This window comes from Sapajus apella, unplaced genomic scaffold, assembly GCF_009761245.1.
Source record: "Sapajus apella isolate SASKATOON/1434 unplaced genomic scaffold, GSC_monkey_1.0 scaffold2, whole genome shotgun sequence".
NCBI classification, from domain to species: domain Eukaryota; kingdom Metazoa; phylum Chordata; class Mammalia; order Primates; family Cebidae; genus Sapajus; species Sapajus apella.
The window spans coordinates 80978019-80998779 of record NW_022436942.1 but is presented as its reverse complement, the minus strand read 5'-3'; the positions used below and the strand labels follow the sequence as shown (position 1 = coordinate 80998779).

Sequence of the window (20761 nt, the reverse complement as noted above, 5' to 3'; positions counted from 1 at the left end):
ACTAGCTGAGATTACAAACATGTGCCACCATGCCTGGCTAATTTTACATTTTTAGTAGAGACGGAGTTTCTCCATGTTGGTCAGGCTGATCTCGAACTCCCGACCTCAGGTGAGCCGCCCGCCTTGGTCTCCCAAAGTGCTGGGATTACAGGCACGAGTCACCACGCCTGGCCGAGAAACTCACCCTCCTTTCCACTTTGCTTTTCCTTTTCCTTTTCTTTTTCCTTTTCCTTTTCCTTTCCTCTTTCCTCCTATCTTCTTTCTTCTTTTTTGACAGGGTCTCAGTCTGTCACTCAGGCCGGATGGAGTGCAGTTGCACAATCACGGCTTACTGCAGCCTCGACCTCCCAAGTAGTTGGGACTACAGCTAATTTTTAAATTTTTTGTAGAGATGGGGGAGGTCTCCCTATGCTGCCCAAGCTGGTCTTGAACTCCTGGACTCAAGTGCTCCTCCTGTCTCAACCTCACAAAGTGCTGGGATTACAGGCGTGCCCTGCCCAGGGAAACTCTTGAAAAGACCAAATGAATCCTGTCTATGTATTTTTAATTGCCCACAGTCTCACCCCCTAACGATAATTGTTATCACCTTCTATGTTTACCTGTCCTTATATGTGTTCTAAATTGGAGCTCATCTCGGGCTTTCTCAGGAGACTGAAACCTGGTAGACTTAACCACATACTGTGTGTCTTGTTTCATCTTGAGAAAATCTCTTCATATTCAGCCTGAGTCCCACTTGTGAAACGAGAATAACACTACAACACTTGCAGGGATGTGAGGGTTAGGGGAATGATGACCCAAAAATGCCCTATAGATGGCAGAAAATTGTTCTTTTCTATTTTGCTTAATTCTTCACTCACATCCATTTCATTTATTTCCCTCCTTCCCCGCCAACTTCATTCACCACTGTTACTACTACCACTTTCATTTTCTGTTTACAACCTATCTGTGTGTGCACTAAACCATGTGGTACAATTTTTTCCACCAGAGATTCACAAATGTGGCCTCCTCCTGACATCTTTCTTAAATAAAAGAGGAAATCCGCCCTTGCAGGAGAGTCAACACTACACTAGTGAAAGAAGAAAAGATCTTGTCTCCACCAAAGAATGTTTGATTATCAGAATAGTAGCTTGCATGTATTGACACCCATTCCCCACTATATGCCAGAAACCATGCTCATTTGGAGGAAGAGTCCAGCTGAATTCATCTCCCAGAATTTCCTTGGGTTCTTACTCTGTACCAGGCACTGTGCTAGACACCAGGAATACTACAGTGAGCCAAAGAGATAAAGTTCCCATTCTCACTAAGGTTAACAGTCTTAGACATACTAGCTGACTTAATCCTTACAAAACCCCTGTGAAGGGCCAGGTGCTGTGGCTCATGTCTGTATTCCCAGCACTTTGGGAGGCAAGGTGGGATTGTTTCAGTCCAGAAGTCTGAGACCAGCCTGGGCAACATAGGGAGAACCTAACTCTACAAAAACAGAAAAGGCAGGGAGGGAGGGACGGAGGGGAGGGAAAAGAAAGAAAGAAAACAAAGAAAGGGAAGAAAGAAAGAAAGAGAAATACCTGAGTGTGGTGGTGCACACCTGTGGACCCAGCTACTCAGGAGGCTGAGGTGGGAGGATCACTTGAGCCCAGGAGGTCAAGGCTACAATGAGCTATGATGGTGCCACTGCACTCCAGCCTGGACAACAGAATGAGACCTTGTCTCAGAAAGAAACAAAAACAAAATAAAAACCCTGTGAAGTAGGCATAACTGTCCCTAATTTCCAGATGTTGAAATCAAGGCTCAAAGGGGGACATGAATTAGGTTCACATGTGCTTAAGATCACACAGCAAATAGTTTTATTGACCTTAAGGTGCATATTTTTCACATTTCAACATCTCTCTCTCTCTTTTAATTGAGAAGGAGTTTTGCTCTTGTCGCCCAGGATGGAGTACAATAGCACACTTTCAGCTCACCCCAAACTCCACCTCCTGGGTTCAAGTGATTCTCCTGCCTCAGCCTCCTGAGTAGCTGGGATTAAAGGCATGCACCACCACACCTAGCTAATTTTGAATTTTTGGTGGAGACTGGGTTTCTCCATGTTGGTCAGGCTGGTCTCAAACTCCTGACCTCAGGTGATCCACGCACCTGGGTCTCCCAAAGTGCTGGGATTACAGGCGTGAGCCACCGTGCCAGCCATCAACATCTCTTTGTTGTTGCATTGCAATGGATGGAATCTTAGCATGGTGTCCTATTCTAGTTGGCAGCAATTCTCTTAATAATGCACAAATTATGGTGCATCTAACTAACAATGGCATCTTGGATGTGATGAAATATGGATGGGTGGTCAGTCCTGCGTAATAGACCAAAGTCTTCAGTTTCACTCTTCAAGCTTTTCCTGCCCTACTTTGTATGGCAAGGTTGCTGACCTCTGTAGACTGCTGCTTCAAGCTTCCTTGTTCCTAGCTTCTAGCTATGATCAGCCAATGGGAGGCAGCCATGGCAGCTGGCCTTCTTGCCATCCACCCCTCCTCACCCCTCGATCGGCATTTCTGGCAGTAACTAGGTCTCCCTCTGAATTGTTAGAGGATCACCGTCCCTGGACTCCTAAAACATAGCACATTCCCGGGATCTAGTCTCTAGCCTAGGGGTGGTGATGGCTTCCTGCTGTTGCTAATCTCTGCATTGTCTCACCACCTGTTTAGCTTTTCAACAGTTCCATTCTTGTGTAACCAATTCCCTGCCTTAAATTCTTTGTTTTACATACTGGGATGGGGTTCTGTTTTCTGGATGGACTCTACCTGACACAAGTGGCATTTAAATCCAGATTGCAGCTCCTCTAGATGCAAACCTTGCATTTCGTATCACAGTCCACAGTCTTGCAGCTCTCAGGTACTAAAAGCAGGAATGATGTATGAAAAAAAGAAACATCCCAGTGGTCACGGACTCTTGGGAGAGGCAGTGGAATTATTGCAAAGGATACAGGGATCCACTTGTGCACCAAGTAGATTGATTAAATATCTTTCAGACGTACTATTATTTTCTAGTGTAAGTTACAGTTTTGGTGCAATGAAAATCCAAGTTGAATCTGATTAGACTGGCTTGAGTTATATCCATTCCTAAATTAACCAACCTGACTAATCAAGCCCTGAGTCAAGTGTCCGTCCTTGGACCTGAGTTTGGAGACTGGTGAGAGGATATGTGCCAGAAGAAAATTGAGATACTGTTACCAGAAAAGAGAGTGATGCTAAGATATCGAAAACAACAGATGTGCACTGCAGGAAGACTCATAATCACATGTGCTAAAAATTATTAAATAATCTAGCACCCTTAACACATCAAGTGGGTATGTAGTGAGGCCAATTTTCTTACTAACAATTCCATTTTACTTGACGCTGTGTGTCCAGCTGAAGATGTTCAATTTCCCAGCTTCCCTTGCAACGAAAGGGCAGAGTCTTGTCAAGGAGCCATAGGTAGAAGTTCCTGAGAAGGGCATCCCTTTCATCAGGAAGCACTGCGAAAGATTTTGAAATAGGCAAAAAAGGGTACTGGCTGTCCTTCTAGCACATCCCTTAGTGCCATCTCCATCTTTCACTGTCTTTTAGCTATTTTACAAATTTTTTTTTTTTTCCGAGATGGAGTCTCACTCTGTTGCTCAGGCTGGAGTGCAGTGGCACCATCTCGGTTCACTGCAACCTCCACCTCTTGGGTTCAAGCAATTCTTCTGCCTCAGCCTACTGAGTAGCTGGGATTACAGTCATGCACCACCACACCTGGCTAATTTTTGTATTTTTAGTTAGTAGAGATGGAGTTTTATTGTGTTGGCCAGACTAGTATCAAACTCCTGACTCAGGTGATCTGCCCACCTCAGTCTCCCAAAATGTTGGGATTATAGGTGAGAGCAACCACACCTCGCCCCATTTTACAATTGTAAAAGTTGTAGAAAACTGATAGTAATGCAAACACTTCTTTTCCGTAGAAATGCAAATGATTGCATCTAGAGGAGCTGCAATTAATTCTCTGTTGATATTGACTAGTTTCCCAGCCATTTGGAAATTCATCGCCACATTCCTGATTGCTTATGTATGCATATATATCAATATGATTCTCTATGTGTATAGACTTTTTTTTTTTTTGAGGCGGAGTTTTCCTCTTGTTGCCCAGGCTGGAGTGCAGTGGTGCAATCTCGGCTCACTGCAACCTCCGCCTCCCGGGTTCAAGCAATTCTCCTGCCTCAGCCTCCGAATAGCTGGGATTACAGGCATGCGCCACCACACCTGGCTAATTTTGTATTTTTAGTAGAGATGGGGTTTCTCCATGTTGGTCAGGCTGGTCTTGAACTCTCAACCTCAGGTGATCCTTCAGCTTCGGCCTCCCAAAGTGCTGGGATTACAGGCGTGAGCCACCAGGCCCAGCCTTCTTCTTCTTCTTTTTTTTTTTTTTTTTTTTTACAGAGTTTTCCTCTTGTTGCCCAGGCTGGAGTGCAATGGTGCGATCTCAGCTCACTGCAACCTCTGCCTCCTGGGTTCAAGTGATTTTCCTGCCTCAGCCTCCCGAGTAGCTGAGATTACAGGTGCCCACCACCACACCCAGCTAATTTTTTGTATATTTAGTAGAGATGAGATATCACCATGTTGGCCAGACTGGTCTGGAACTCCTGACCTCAGGTGATCCACCCACCTCAGCCTCCCAATGGGATTACAGGCATGAGCTACCATGCCCAGCCCATGTATAGACTTTTTAAAGTTTTTTTTTTTTTTTTTTTTTAAGTTTTTTGAACTGGTTTTAACATCTTACTGATTCCCTTACCAATTAATGAGTGAAATAAAATATTTGACACTTTTATTTATTTATTTTTATCACAAAACTTCACAGGCCAGGTGCAGTGATTTATGCTTGTAATCCGAGCACTTTGGGAGGCTGAGGCAGGCGTATCACTTGAGCCTAGGAGTTCTAGACCAGCCTAGCCAACATTGTGAAAACTAATCTTTACAAAAAATACAAAAATTAGCCAAGTGTGGTGGCACACACCTATAGCCCCAGCTACTCAGGAGGCTTAAGGTGGGAGACTTTCTTGAGTCTGAGAGGTTGAGGATGCAGTGAGTTGTGATCTTGCCACTGCACTGCAGCCTGGACAACAGCATGAGAACCTGTCTCAAAAACAAAAACAAAACAAAACTTCCTGGCCGGGCATGGTGGCTCACGCCTGTAATCGTAGCACTTTGGGAGGCCGAGGTGGGTGGATCACCTGAAGCTAGGAGTTCAAGACCAGCCTGGCCATCATGGTGAAACCCCATCTTTAAAAAAAAAAAAAAAAAACTTCCCAAAAAAAAAAAAAAATAACACAATAAAAAAAAAAAAAAAGAAAAAAGAAAAAAAACCCTTCGTTTTCTCCTAAATGGACCACAAAAATAAGGCTAACAGTACCACAGTCTTCTTGCAACCATGAGGCACACCCCTGAGAATGAAGATCTGAAGGCTAAGAACTGTGGACTGGATACATATAAACAGCCTGGGTTTCTGATAGCATCATTGAGTCATCATATCAGCTCTTGGCTTTCTCTGTTTGGAGGTTCCTATTGTGAAAGACAAGTGCTCCCCTGTCTGTTTAAACCAGTGCAGCAAGGCTTTCTATTGTACCACAGAATGCATTTCAAATTGATACTGGCAGAAAGCCAGGTATTTCCTTTAACACAACGGTGAAACCTGTGGTCAAGCAAAGCATGCCTGCTGGTAAGGAGACGAAGGTGAAGGTGAGACCTGGCTGAAGGCTGATGGGGAAGTGATGTTGCAAGACTGGCCATTCAGGCGAAGCATGGAGGAAAGGCAATTTGAAGACTCACTTCCTGAGAAGCCTTCTGTTGAAGAGAATGAATGAATGGGTTTGCTCTGGGCTGCTTGAGTTAGAAGTGACTTCTGAAACATGTGATGCCTTATTGCAATGTAGTCTAGATTTTCAAGAAATCATGAGTTTCATTTTTCTATTCTTGGGGCTGGACAGGTCCCGAGCCAGACATTTTCTTTGACCTGGTTCTTTCTAGACATTTTCAAGATGATCACTTGGGATGAAATGACTATTTATTGATTGCCTTTCTAGCATCCACTTCAATAACAGATACATTTTGATTGGAAGGGTTCATCTCTCCCCGCCCCGCCCCTATGTGGTCCTGTTGGGCCTTCACAACTCCCCATTCAGAGGCCGGAATGTGTGTGACCCAGGCCTCAGCCAATCATCCCCATCCAGGGGTGGAACGTGTGTGACCCTGTCTAAGCCAATCAGCACATTGTGTTCTGCTGATAATAGTGACAAACTGATTCAAGGGTAGATCAGTCAGAGTGAATCTCAGCAGATTTTGCAGGAGCTCTAGAAAAGAAGCTCTCAAGCCTGGGCAACATGGTGAAACCTTGTCTCTACTAAAAATACAAAAAATTAGCCAGGCATGGTGGCACACAGCTGTAGTCCCAGCTACTCGGGAGGCTGAGGCAGGAGAATCACTTGAACCAGAGAGGCGGAGGTTGCAATGAGTCAAGATTGCACTACTGCACTCCAGCTTGGGCGACAGAGCAAGACTCTGTCTCAAAAAAAAAAAAAAAAAAAAAAAAAAAATTAGCCCGTTCTGTCAGCATGCACGCCTGTAGTCCCAGCTACTCAGGAGGCTGAGGCAGGAGAATTACTTGAACAAAGAAGGCAGAGGCTGCAGTGAGCTGAGACTGCACCACTGCACTCCAGCCTGGGAGAAAGAGTGAGACCCTCTCTCTAAAAATAATAATAGATAAATAAATAAATTTTAAAAATAAAAAAGAAGAGAGTTCAACAGCAGGTTTCCAAGATGCCGCCCTAAGGAAAAAGTGGTTCTGGAAAAGTGGGGAAAGGGGAGCAGCCTCTGGGAGTGACAGTGCTGACAAGAAGGCTCAAGGTCCCAAAGGTGGTGGCAATGCAGTAAAGGTCAGACACATTCTATGTGAAAAACATGGCAAAATCATGGAAGCCATGGAAAAGTTAAAGTCTGGGATGAGATTCAATGAAGTGGCCACACAATATAGTGAAGATAAAGTCAGGCAAGGGGGCAACTTGGGTTGGATGACCAGAGGGTCCATGGTGGGACCATTTCAAGAAGCAGCATTTGCCTTACCTGTAAGTGGGATGGATAAGCCTGTGTTTACAGACCCACCAGTTAAGACAAAATTTGGATATCATATTATTATGGTTGAAGGAAGAAAATCATACGAAAGACAAAAATAAAAATAAAAAAATGAAAAGTGAAAAAGAAGCTCTCAGCTGAGCACGGTGGTTCACGTCTGCAATCTCAGCACTTTGAAAGGCCAAGGCAGGTGGATTGCTTGAGCCCAGGAGTTCAAGACCAGCATAGGCAACATAGTGAGACCTCATCATAAAAAATTAGCCAGGTGTGGTGGCACATGCCTGTGGTCCCAGGTACTTGAGAAGCTGAGCTGGGAGGATAGCTTGAGCCAGGGAGACTGAGGCTGCAGTGAGCCATGATCACACCACTGCACTCCAGCCTGGGAAAAAAAAAAAAAAAAAAGCACTCTCTTTACCACTGGACTTGAGTCTCAGAGGACGAACATTAGAGTTGTTGACAACCATCTTGCCACCATATGGTCTAAAAATAAAATCAATATGGAACAGAGCACAGCTGAGAAATGGTGAACGTTTGACCCCCTAATTGCAGCCACATCTGAAGTCAGCTCTAACCCTGGACCTTTCAATTATGAAAGTTAACAAGTTTCTACTTATGTGTAAGCCAATGTGAAAAGGAGTTTATTTCTTAAATTAGTCCTGAAGGACACATAGAGTTAGAGCTAGGACAGTCCTTACTAGGATTGATTAAGACCTGTTTTTTTTTTTTTTTTTTTTTTTTTTTTTTTCCTTGAGAAGGAGTTTCACTCATGTTACCCAGGCTGGAGTGCAATGGCGCGATCTCGGCTCACCGCAACCTCCGCCTCCTGGGTTCAGGCAATTCTCCTGCCTCAGCCTCCTGAGTCGCTGGGATTACAGGCACGCGCCACCATGCCCAGCTAATTTTTTGTATTTTTAGTAGAGACGGGGTTTCACCATGTTGACCAGGATGGTCTCGATCTCTTGACCTCGTGATCCACCCGCCTCAGCCTCCCAAAGTGCTGGGATTACAGGCTTGAGCCACCGCGCCCGGCCCAAGACCTGTTTTAATCCAGTGTTTCTGAACAGTTTTCCTCTGCAATGACACCCAATAGAGGCTATGCCCTTGCATCGTGCATTCTCATAAACAAATCCACATTCTGATGAAACCCCAAAATAATTATGGGGATGTAAAACACTAAAACAATTTGTAATTGTCAAATTTTACAATTCTGTGGTTTTCACAATTACTTATAATACACCTGTAAGGTTGCTCACTATGGACTATGGCTGTCGCTTGATTCCTTTCTCTCCCACACAATAAAGCATTTTGGGGTATTTAGAACAAGGTCTAACCCAAAGAGAATCAGCATAAGGCTAATGTCCAATCTGTCTAATTTGTTTAAGTAATTAAAATGTCAAAGTCTTGTAATTTTATATTAATAGCCAAGTGCAGTGGGATGAGCCGGTAGTCCCAGTAGCTCGGGAAGCTGAGCTAGAAGGATGGCTTGAGCCCAGGAGTTCGCGGCTGCCGTGAGCTAGCTATGATTGTGCCACTGCACTCCAACCTACGTGATAGAAGAAGACCCTGTCTCTAAAAATAAAAACAATAATAATAATATTAGCAATAAATTCCCAGACATATGCCACACATACAACCAAATCTAATATGCCAATGGATTTGCACCACCACAGATAAGAACTGAAAAGTGAAGTGGGCTCCATGTATTCCCAGGCTGTATGAAATACCATCAGAAAAAATAAACTTTTCACCTGTTAGCTCTAGTCTAAGTTTAAAACACGTATTCTTTTTCTGAAAAGAAAATTTTTATTTGTCACCTTTCTGTCTTGTGGCTATCCTTCGAGAATTGCTCTCTTAGCAAGATGGCACCTTCTTCTTGGGTCTCTGATGTTCGAAGTGGTTTAAATAATTTTTTTTAATGAAAAAAAAGTAGGGCCAGGCATGGTGGCTCACGCCTGTAATCCCAACACTTTGGGAGGCCAAGGCAAGTGGATCACCTGAGGTCAGGAGTTCGACACCAGCCTGACCAACATGGAGAAACCCTGTCTCTACTAAAAATTAAAAAATTAGCTGGGCGTGGGGGTGCATGCCTGTAATCCCAGCTACTCTGGAGGCTGAGGCAGGAGAATCACTTGAACCCTGGGGGTGGAGGTTGCAGTGACAGATTGTACCATTGCACTCCAGGCTGGGCAACAAGAGTGAGACCCCGTCTCAAAAAAAAAAAAACCTCTCCAAAAAAAAACAGGAGTATGGGAGTAGATCTCAGTTTCAAGAATAGTTGGATCCTGGAGATAAAACAACATATTCTAGAGCCTCTCTCTCACTCTGGCTCTCAGAGAATTATAAAGCAAACGTGAAAAGTGTGTATGATTGGTGTTTCTGGGTAAAAGGGAATTTCTTCATACTATTCTTGTAGCTATTCTGTAAATTTGAAATTATGTCAAATTTACAAGTTGTTTTTTTTTTTTTTTTAAGGTAACTGTCTCTTTTCATCTTTTGGCTCCATCCCTATGCTTTCTTCATACTCCTCAGATACTTAGGTTATTTTCTATTAGCTTAGCAATCCCAGAAGAAAGAGAGATTATCTTTTCCAATAGCAAACAACTCAGGTGAATGTCCCATTAGCATTTTGAGTCATGTGCCCATCCCTGGGCCAATTACAGTGGCCACAGGGATAGAATGATCTGATTGGCCAGACCTGATCACGTGCCTATTTTTAGAGCCAAGGGGTGGAAACAAATCTCAAATCCTCTAAACCTCAGAGATGGATGGTGAGGGAGGAATGTGATGCCCAAGGAAAATCGGGATGCTAATGCCAAAGGAGAGTGCCTGAAGGCTGGGACGACAAAAACAACATATAAATAGGCCATCATGTGCACTCTTGATCCCAGAAGCCCTGCTCAAAGGGAGAAGGATTAGGGGACTGAGATGAAGAGGGAGGGGCAGGCACCGCAGAAGTTAATGAAAACCAACCTGTTCTGAGCCTCCAAAAATTGACGTTTAATAAGGTCATTTGCTCTTGCAACACAGGACTGACAAGGGACACAACCAGTTCTGTCACAAGAGGCCCATAAATATTCAATGTAGAGGAGGACTCATTTTAAAAGATGACACAGGCCGGGCTCTGTGGCTCACGCCTGTAATCCCAGCACTTTGGGAGTCCTAGGCAGATGGATCATGAGATCGGGAGACCCAGACCATCCTGGTCAACATGGTGAAATCCTATCTCTACTAAAAATACAAAAATTAGCTGGGCATGGTGGTGCATGCCTGTAACCCCAGCTACTCAGGAGGCTGAGGCAGGAGAATCACTTGAACCCGGGAGGCGGAGGCTGCAATGAGCCAAGATTGCGCCACTGCACTCCAGTCTGGGTGACAGAGCAAGACTCTGTCTTAAAAAAAAAAAAAAAAAGGCCGAGCTTAATGGCTCTCGCCTGTAATCCCAGCACTTTGGGAGGCTGAGGTGGGCAGATCACCTGAGGTCAGGAGTTTGAGACCAGCCTGGCCAACATGGAGAAACCCCATCTCTAAACAAAAAAATAGAAATAAATAAAAACGATACAATGTTATTGGGATGAGATGAGCACTTTGTTATGTCAAGCAGTAAAATCTGTCTTTGCTTAGTCAAACCAAGGACCCCCTCATATAAGGGACCCAGAGTATCAGAAGTATCAGAATAAAAGCATCTCGTTGGTTGAAGCTGGGGTGACCCGCCACAGGTCAATTTTCAGTGGACTAAAAGCACTGGCAGATCAGCTTGACTCTAATCTTGTGCCCCAGACACTCTGAGAGTCTTATTACAATGCATTTTATTGCATCTTTTGTTATAAAAATATTACATGCTTCTTGAGAAATATTCAAATAATACAGAAGCATATACAGGAAAAAATGAAGGCTTCTCCCTCTCCAGAGTGCTGTGACAGTTTGGTCATATAATGATAATTATAGTAATAGTGGCTACATCTTACATAGCACCTCCTCTGTGTTGGACACTGTGACAAGCAATTTACATAGATCAACTCGCTTTTCCTTCGTATTAGAATGGTGTAATATTGTTCCTGTTTTATACATGAGGAAACGAAGAGGTGCAATAGCTTGCCTAAGATCTCACAGCTACCCAGTGAGAGAGAGAATTAGCTTTAAACCAGGCAGCTTAACTCCAGAGTACAAATTCTTATATTCTAGATTTTAAAATGTAATATATAATTTGTAAAATTGAGTTGCAATTCACATAACTAACACAATAGCACAATAACACAAAATTAACCATTTAAAGTGAACAATTCAGTGGCATTTGGTATGTCCATATGGTGTGCAAACACCACCTCTATCTACTTCTAAAACATTTCCATCACCCCAGAAGCAAACCCTGGACTCATTAAGCAGTCATTCCTCATTCTCCCCTGGTAAACACTAGCCTGAGTCTTATCTTTATGATCTAGCTATTCTGGGTATTTTATATAAATGAAACCATACTGTATGTGATCTTTTGTGTCTGACTTCTTTCACTTAGAATAATGTGTATTTTTTGAGACAGAGTTTTGCTCTTGTTGCCCAGGCTGGGGTTCAATGGTGTGAACTCGGCTCACCACAACCTCCACCTCCCGGGTTCAAGCAATTATTTTGCCTCAGCCTCCCGAGTAGCTGGAATTACAGGTATGCGCCACCACGCTCGGCTAATTTTGTATTTTTAGTAGAGGCGGGGTTTCTCCATATTGATCAGGCTGGTCTCGAACTCCCAACCTCAGGTGATCTGCCCGCCGTGGCCTCCCAAAATGCTGGGATTACAGGCATAACCTTCAGCCCCCGGCCTGTTTTTTTTTATTTTTTTTATTTTTTTTATTTTTTATTGAGATGGAGTTTTGCTCTTGTTTCCCAGGCTGAATTACAATGACATGATCTCGGCTCACTGCAGCCTCTGCCTCCCAGGTTCAAGTGATTCTCCTGCCTCAGCCTCCTGAGTAGCTAGGATTCCAGGTGCCCACCACCACGCCCAGCTAATTTTTGGTACTTTTAGTAGAAATGGGGTTTCGCCAGCTAGGTGTGGTGGCTCACGCCTGTAATCCAAACACTTTGGAGGCCAAGGTGGGCGGATCACCTGAGGTTGGGAGTTCAAGACCAGCCTGACCAACATGGCGAAATCCCGTCTTTAAAAAAAAAAAAGAAATGAGGTTTCGCCATGTTGGCTAGGCTGGTCTGGAACTCCTGGTCTCAGGTGATCTGCCCTCCTCAGCCTCCCAAAGTGCTGGGATTATAGGGGTGACCACCATGCCCAGCCAGAATAATGATTATGAGGCTGATACACTTTGTAACATGAAGCATCCTTTTTATAATAGAATTCATTATTAAAATGCTTCATCCCTTCAGCATTTTAATGGCTGAATAATATTTTCCATTGTATTTATATACCACAAATGTGTTCATCCATTCATTCACAGGAGACCATTTGTATTGTTTCTACCTGCCCTAGTCAAGGTTATCCCAGTGAAACAGGACCATAGAATTTTCTGTTTCTACAGAGAAAGACATTTATTTTGAAGAACTGATTCACACAATCAGGGAGGCTGGCAAGTCCCAAATCTGAAGGGTAGGCCAGCAGGCTGGATGCCCTGGGAAGAACTGACGTTGCTGGCAGAATTCTTTCTTGCTCAGGGAGCTCAGTCTTTGTTCTCCTAAGGCCTTCAACTGATCAGGTGAGGCACAGCCACGCTGTGGAGTACTTTACTCAAAGTCCACACATTTAAATGTTCATCTCATCTAAAACACACCCTCACAGAAAACATCCAGAATAGTATTCAATCAAATCTGAGCGCCATGACCCAGCCAAATTAACACAGAAAATAAGCCAGTGTTGTATTTGACCGGAGCGTAGAAAGTTATCACAAGACAAAAGTATGCCAGATTGCAGGGTCATTTATTATGCCGGCGACCACAGAGGACTCACGTCTCTCCAACCTGTGGTGGCAAAAGGAGGGTGCCACGATTTTTTATACCCGAAAAACCACCTTGGGAGTGGGGGTGAGGGGCGGGGATGGGGATGAAAAGGCTTCAGACATTCCGGGGGCTACTGGATTCTGTAAATTACCTCCTGGGCAGAGATGAGGGTGGGGGTCTCCAGACATTCCAAGGGCCAGGGGACTTTTGTCATTCCGTTTGTTACTTAAGTGGTTTACGGAAGTCAAGATAAACATTTGTTTACACATTATCTGGTTAAGGTGGAAATCACAGACCTTAGTTACTTATTACAAGCCACAGGAGCCAGGATGGAACTAGCTTGGGCTGCTTAGTCTGGCAATTGCCGGTAAGCAAAGGCTAGCAATTCTGGCAGTTACTGATAAGAAAAGGCAAGCAGCTTTACATAGTTTTGAAGAACAAACAGCAGTTCTATTTACAGAGGCCAAGGACAGTAGTTATTGTGAGGAGAATGGGGCAGCCATTTCAACTTATCTAAAAACAGTTTTGCATTTTATAAAATAGTTTTGCCCCGGTTCTGGCTCTAGGCCAGCACAATATCACACAGGCACCTCACCTTTTGGCTATATAAGAAGAGTGCTGTTAGGAATATCCCTCTATGAGTATTGGAGTCTCTGTTTTCAGTGGTCTTGGGCATATTTCCAGGAGTAGAACTGCTGGGTCATGTGACAATTCTATGTTGAACTTTTTGAGGAACTGCCAGACTTTCCCACAGCAAATGAACTTTACTCTCCTACCAGCAATGTATGAGGAAACAAACATCATATTTTTGAGGGAAGAGACCCCTCTTTCCTGTCTCTTGTCTCAGAGTTGGAAGAAGTAAAAGTTGAGACACAGCAGGCATGAGGTCAGTGGCCAGGTTGGCTGGCGCTGCTGATCAGGCCTGGAGGTTAAAGATTAAAACCCCCACCCTTAATTGCACTCCTTTCTATAGATCTCAGGCATAATATGGGGATACGCCCTCCATTGTTCTCACTCAATCTTGCTCAAACCCCCACCTGGTCACATACTGCATCCATCACGACCCTCTCACGTACTTCTAGAATTGTAAGCCTTTAAAAGGGCTAGGATTTTCTTTGTCAGGGAGCTAGGTTCTTGAGACGCAAGTCTGCCGATGCTGCCCGCCGAATAAAGCCACTTTCTTCTTTAAATTTGGTGTCTGGGAGGTTTCCACTGGTGCTTGCCCTGCCTCATTTTAATTTATAAAAATTAGATTATACTACATAAGTTGCAATGTGGTAGTTCTTTTTTTTTTTTTTTTTTTGAGATGGAGTTTCCCTCTTGTTACCCAGGCTGGAGTGCAATGGCGCGATCTCGGCTCACCGCAACCTCTGTCTCCTGGGTTCAGGCAATTCTCCTGCCTCAGCCTCCTGGGTAGCTGGGATTACAGGCACGCGCCACCATGCCCAGCTAATGTTTTTGTATTTTTAGTAGAGACGGGGTTTCACCATGTTGACCAGGATGGTCTCGATCTCTTGACATTGTGATCCACCCGCCTCGGCCTCCCAAAGTGCTGGGATTACAGGGTTGAGCCACCGCGCCCGGCCTTGGTAGTTCTTTTTTTTTTTTTCTGCTGAATGGCATATCTTGGACATCTTTCTGGGTTAGTACTTTTAATTCTGCATCTCATAGCAGAAGTGCTTAGAATGGGACCTGTCCAAAGGCGAATGTTATACAAGTGAATGCTGTAATCATTATTTTTTTCCCACCCTCAATCCCACCATCCCCACTCGTGAATGCTATTATTCTTTTTAACAAGTATGTATTTTATTTAACAAGTGTAAATATTTTATTAAATAAAGTCACCATAATTTATTTTTCTCATTCCCCACTGGTAAACATTTCAGTTACTTACAATTTTATTTCATTTAAAAAATACTACGCCGGGCGCGGCGGCTCAAGCCTGTAATCCCAGCACTGTGGGAGGCCGAGGCGGGTGGATCACGAGGTCAAGAGATTGAGACCATCCTGGTCAACATGGTGAAACCCCGTCTCTACTAAAAATACAAAAAATTAGCTGGGCATGGTGGCGTGTGCCTGTAATCCCAGCAACTCAGGAGGCTGGCGCAGGAGAATTGCCTGAACCCGGGAGGCGGAGGTTGCGGTGAGCCAAGATCGCGCCATTGCACTCCAGCCTGGGTAATAAGAGCGAAACTCCATTTCAAAAAAATAAATAAATAAATAAAAATAAAAAATACTACTACAGGCCAGGTGTGGTGGCTGTTGCCTGTAATCCCAGCACTTTGGAAGGCCAAGATGGGATCACCTGAGGTCAGGAGTTTGAGACCAGTGTGACCAACATGGTGAAACCCCATCTTTAAAAAAAAATTTTTTTTTAATTTTTTTTTTTTTTGAGACGGAGCTTTGCTCTTGTTGCCCAGGCTGGAGTGCAATGGCCCAATCTCGGCTCACTGCAACCTCCGCCTCCCAGGTTCAAGCGATTCTTCTGCCTCAGCCTCCAGAGTAGCTGAGATTACAGGTGTCTGCCACCATGCCTGGCTAATTTTTTGTATTTTTAGTAGAGACGGGGTTTCTCCACATTGGTCAGGCTGGTCTCCAACTCCCGACCTCAGATGATCCTCCTGCCTCGGCCACCCAAAGTGCTGGGATTATAGGCGTGAGCCACAGCACCCAGCCAAAAAAATTTTTTTAATTAAAAACAAAATACTATTACAGTGGCTGGGCGCAGAGGCTCACACCTGTAATCCCAGCACTTTGGAAGGTTGAGGTGGGTGGATCACCTGAGGTCAGGAGTTCAAGACCAGCCTGACCAACTTGATGAAACCCCATGCCTACTAAAAATACAAAAATAATTAGCCCAGTGTGGTGGTAGGCACCTGTAATTCCAGATATTTGGGAGGCTGAGGCAGGAGAATCCCTTGAACCAGGGAGGTAGAGGATGCAGTGAGCTGAGATTGCACCACTGCACTTCAGCCTGGGCAATCAGAGTGAAATTCCATCTAAAAAAAAAAATACTATTACAGGCATTCTTTTAAATTTTTATTTTATTTTTATTTTTATTTAAAAAAAAAAATATATATATATATATATATAATGTTTTTTAGAGACAAGGTCTCACTCTAATGCCCAGGCTGGTCTTCAATTTTGGGCTCTAGCAATCCTCCCGCCTCAGCCTCCCCAAGTGCTGGTATTACAGGTGTGAGCCAGTAGACCCCACCTAAAACAAAAAGGTATTTTTAGAGATAGAGTCCCAATATGTTGCCCAGACTGGACCTGAATTCCTGGGATCAAGAGATCCTCCTACTCCAGCCTCCTGAGTAGCTGGGACTACAGGCATGTGCCACCACACCGGGATTTTAACTTTTTTTTTGAGATCGAGTCTCACTCTGTCTACCAGACTAGAATGCAGTGATGCGATCTCTGCTCACTGCAACCTCCGCCTCCCGGGTTCAAGTGATTCTCCTGCCTCAGCCTCCCACGTAGCTGGGACTACAGGCTTGCGCCACTGTGCCCAGTTAATTTTTGTATTTTTAGCGGAGATGGGGTTTCACCATGTTGGCAAGGATGAAATCTCTTGACCTCGTGATCCGCCTGCCTTGGTCTCCGAAAGTGCTGGGATTACAGGCATGAGCCACTGTACCCGGCCCCCTTTTTAATTTTTCTTGCACTTTATATATAGAAGAAACCATTGTTTGCAATTTTCTTTTCTCTTATTTTCTTTTCTTTTTGAGACAAGGTCTCACTCTGTCACCCAGGCTGGAGTGCAATGGCATGATTTGGCTCACTGCAATCTCTGCCTCCCCAGTTCAATCGATTCTCCCACCTCAGCCTCCCAAGTAGCTGGGACTACAGGCATGCACCACCATCTCCAGCTAATTTTTGTGTTTTTAGGAGAGAAAGGGTTTCACCATGTTGGTCAGGCTGGTCTTGAATTCCTGACCTCAAGTGATCTGCCCACCTTGACCTCCCAGAGTGCTGGGGTTACAGGCATGAGCCACTGTGCCCAGCCTGCAACTTTTTTTTTTGACTTTTTAAAGAAAACTTTATTTCCTTGTTTTGCAAATAAAGCTAGCTAAATTGGTTACTTTCTGGTGATTAGTCAGAGACAAAATCCCATATCCTCGTCCAACGCCTCCGACTCTTCCTTGGCTTCAACCTTACCTGGGGCTGCAGCAGCAGCCTGCAATTTTTAAAAGTCATTTTGAAATGGTGGGAACTTCCCCATCAGAGCCCGTGTCTGGTCCACGTGACACCTGGGTCACTGTGTGAGGCAATCCTCATCTTTCCCCTTAACCTTTCCTTCCCACCCTTCTCCTGGGCTTTAGCCCCTTCAGGCAGAAACAAACAAACCAACAAATACAATTAATCACTGCAACATTAAATTTGGTCGGTAATTCCTCCTCACTTCCAGAGAAGGCATGTTGAAATCGTGGAGTAGAGAGGAACTCTAGAACTTAACGTTGAAAAGTCACTAGTCACTGTAGGCCGGGCACAGTGATTTACACCTGTAATCCCAGTACTTTGGGAGGCTGAGGCACGTGAATCACCTGAGGTTAGGAGGTCAAGATCAGCCTGGCTAACACAGTGAAACCCTATCTCTACTAAAAAAAAAAAGCCAGGTGTGCTGGCATATGCCTGTAATCCTGGCTACTCAAGAGGCTGAGGCAGGAGAATCGCTTGAACCCAGGAGGTAGAGGGTGCAGTGAGCAGAGCTTGGACCACTGCATTCCAGCCTGGGCAGCAGAATGAGACTCTGCCTCAAAAATAAATAAATAAACAGTAATTGTAGGCCAGGCGCAGTGGCTCATGCCTATAATCTCGGCACTTTGGGAGGCTGAGGTGGGAGGATCACGTCAGCCCTGGAGTTTGAGCCCAGGAATTCAAGACCAGCCCCGGCAACATAGCCAGCTCCCACATCTACAAAAATTGCCCAGGTGTGGCATCACGCACTTATAGTCCCAGCTATTCGGGAGGCTGAGGCGGGAGGATTGCTTGAGCCCAGGAGTTAGCGGCTGCAGTGAGCCATGATACACTCCAGCCTTGGCGACAGTGTAAGATCCTGTCTCAAAAATAAAAAAAAGTCACTAGTGGGTTGAATTGCGGCCTCCCTCGAAAATCTATGTTCACATCCTGTCCCCCAGAAACTATGAAAATAACTGTATTTGGAGAAAGAATCTTTGCAGATGTAATTCAGTTAAGGATCCCTAGATGACATCATTCATGATTACTGTGCCCTAAATCCAATGACAGATGTCCTTAGGAGAGACACATGGGAGGGAAGGCCACTTGACCACAGAGACAGAGACTGGAGGGGGCGGTCACAAGCCCAGGAATGCTGACGGCCAATTGGAGGCTGGAAGGGAAAGGAACAAAGTCCTTTGCTAGCCCCCTTAGAGAATGCACAGTCCTGCTGACACACCGTGATTTCAGACACTGTCATTCAGACAATGACAAAATCAGGATCCTGGCTGGGGAAGGAGTTTGGGGGAAACAGAGCCCTTGAATTTATATCACATAGACAGTTTCTCCCCGACTACCTGTTGAGTGAATCCAGGCAGGAATATTCACTTCCCACCCTGGTCACGTATAAAGCAAACTGCTTTCTTTATAAAGCAACAGAGTAGGGAGCACAACAGCATGCAAGGGCCTAAAGCTCATGCCAGATCAGCCCAGCAGTGTGTCCCCAAATTCTTTCAATCCACCCTTTTTGTGCAGTAGTGTCACCTCACAGCCAGGAGAAGAAGGAAGCTACAGAAGTCCGGAATCATTTGTTGGATGGTTCATTTATTTATTCGAGACATACTTATCGAGTATCCCTTGGGTGCCAGACATCAGGCTACGTACTGGAGAGACACATGTAAATCATTATGATACTTCGTGGTAAGTATGAGGATGGCCGAAAGGGCCCAGAGAAGCAGGCCTAACCCAGACTAGAGAAAGAATCACAGCAAGCTTTGGAGCTGTGGGGAAGTGAGGTCTACTGAGCTTCTGATAGCATAGCCACAAACCACATGTGGCTTTTACATTTTATTTATTTTATTTTATTAAAAATTTTTTTTTGGCCGGGCGCGGTGGCTCAAGCCTGTAATCCCAGCACTTTGGGAGGCTGAGGCGGGTGGATCATGAGGTCAAGAGATCGAGACCATCCTGGTCAGCACGGTGAAACCCCGTCTCTACTAAAACAATAACAAAAATTAGCTGGGCATGGTGGCACGTGCTTGTAATCCCAGCTACACAGGAGGCTGAGGCAGGAGAATTGCCTGAACCCAGGAGGCGGAGGTTGCGGTGAGCCGAGATCCGGCAATTGCACTCCAGCCTGGGTAACATGAGTGAAACTCCGCCTCAAAAAAAAAAAAAAAATTTTTTTTTGAGACAGGGCCTTTCTGTGTCACCTAGCTTGGAATGTAGTGGCTCAATCACAGCCCACTGCAGCTTCGAACTCTCAGGCTCAAGTGATCCTCCCAGCTCAGCCTCCCAAGTAGCTGGGACTAGAGGTGTGTGCCAACACACCCAGCTGAACTTTCCCTAGTTTTTGTAGAGATAGGGATCTCATTTTGTTGCCCAGGCTGGTACATTTTAAGTTAACTAAACTTAATTTATATATATACACAAAGAAACAGACAAAAATACACACACACACACACACACACACACACACACAGAGTGTATTTTTGTCTGTTTGTTTGTTTGTTTTTTTGAGACAGAGTCTCGCTCTGTCACCCAGGCTGGAGTACAGTGGTGCGATCTCAGCTCACAGCAACTTCTGCCTCCTGGGTTCAAGTGATTCTCCACCTCAGCCTCCTGAATAGCTGGGATTACAGGCCCACACCACCATGCCTGGCTAATTTTTGCATTTTCAGTAGAGACGGGGTTTCACCATGTTGGCCAGGCTGGTCTCAAGCTTCTGACCTCAAGTGATCCACCCGCCTTGGCCTCCCAAAGTGTTGGGATTACAGGTATAAGCCACTGCGCCCAGCCCGTTTGTTTGTTTTTGAGATGGAGTTTCACTCTTGTTGCCCAGGCTGGAGTATAATATTGCGGTCACGGCTAACTGCAACCTCCACCTCCTGGGTTCAAGTGATTCTCCTGTCTCAGCTTCTTGAGTAGCTGAGACTAGAGATACCTGCCACTGGCTAATTTTTGTATTTTTAGTACAAATGGGGTTTCACCATGTTGGCCCAGCTGGTCTTGAACTTCTGACCTCAGGTGATCTGTCCACCTCAGCCTTCCAAAGTGCTGGGATTACAGGAGTGAGCCACCACACCTGGCCTGAAATTAAATAATATTAAAAGCTCAGTTCCTATCGCTCTATTGCCAGAGCTCAGTGACTGCATGCATATTACAGCACATTTCCATCATGGTAGAAAGTTCTACTGGAAGATGCTGGTCTAGGCTGAGGCCTACAAAAGAGCAGTTAGCCAGCCCTAGGAGCAAAGGCAGAGCGTCTCCAGGACTCCGTGGAAGATGGCCTTTGCATAGCATCGCGGTTATGTCTCATGCGGGAGGTGTTGAGGCCAGTTCCTGCACTGCCTTGTCTACCATGTTGAATTCCCTGCTAAGGACAACGAGAAGGCACTGTTAAACTAGGTGAGTGACATCATCAGATGTGGGTTTTGGAGAATGGGCCAGAGGAGGAGCAAGACTGGAGGCAGGGGGCCCATCAGGAAGCAGTTGCTTTCCTCCAAGACCTTAGGCCAGCCAAA

At 44.9% G+C, this 20761-nt stretch overlaps 1 pseudogene; it reads left to right on the top strand.

The window, feature by feature from the left end:
* The first annotated feature begins 6797 nt into the window (after nt 1-6797).
* LOC116555056 lies at nt 6798-7228 on the top strand (annotated as a pseudogene).
* Nucleotides 7229-20761: the final 13533 nt, after the last annotated feature.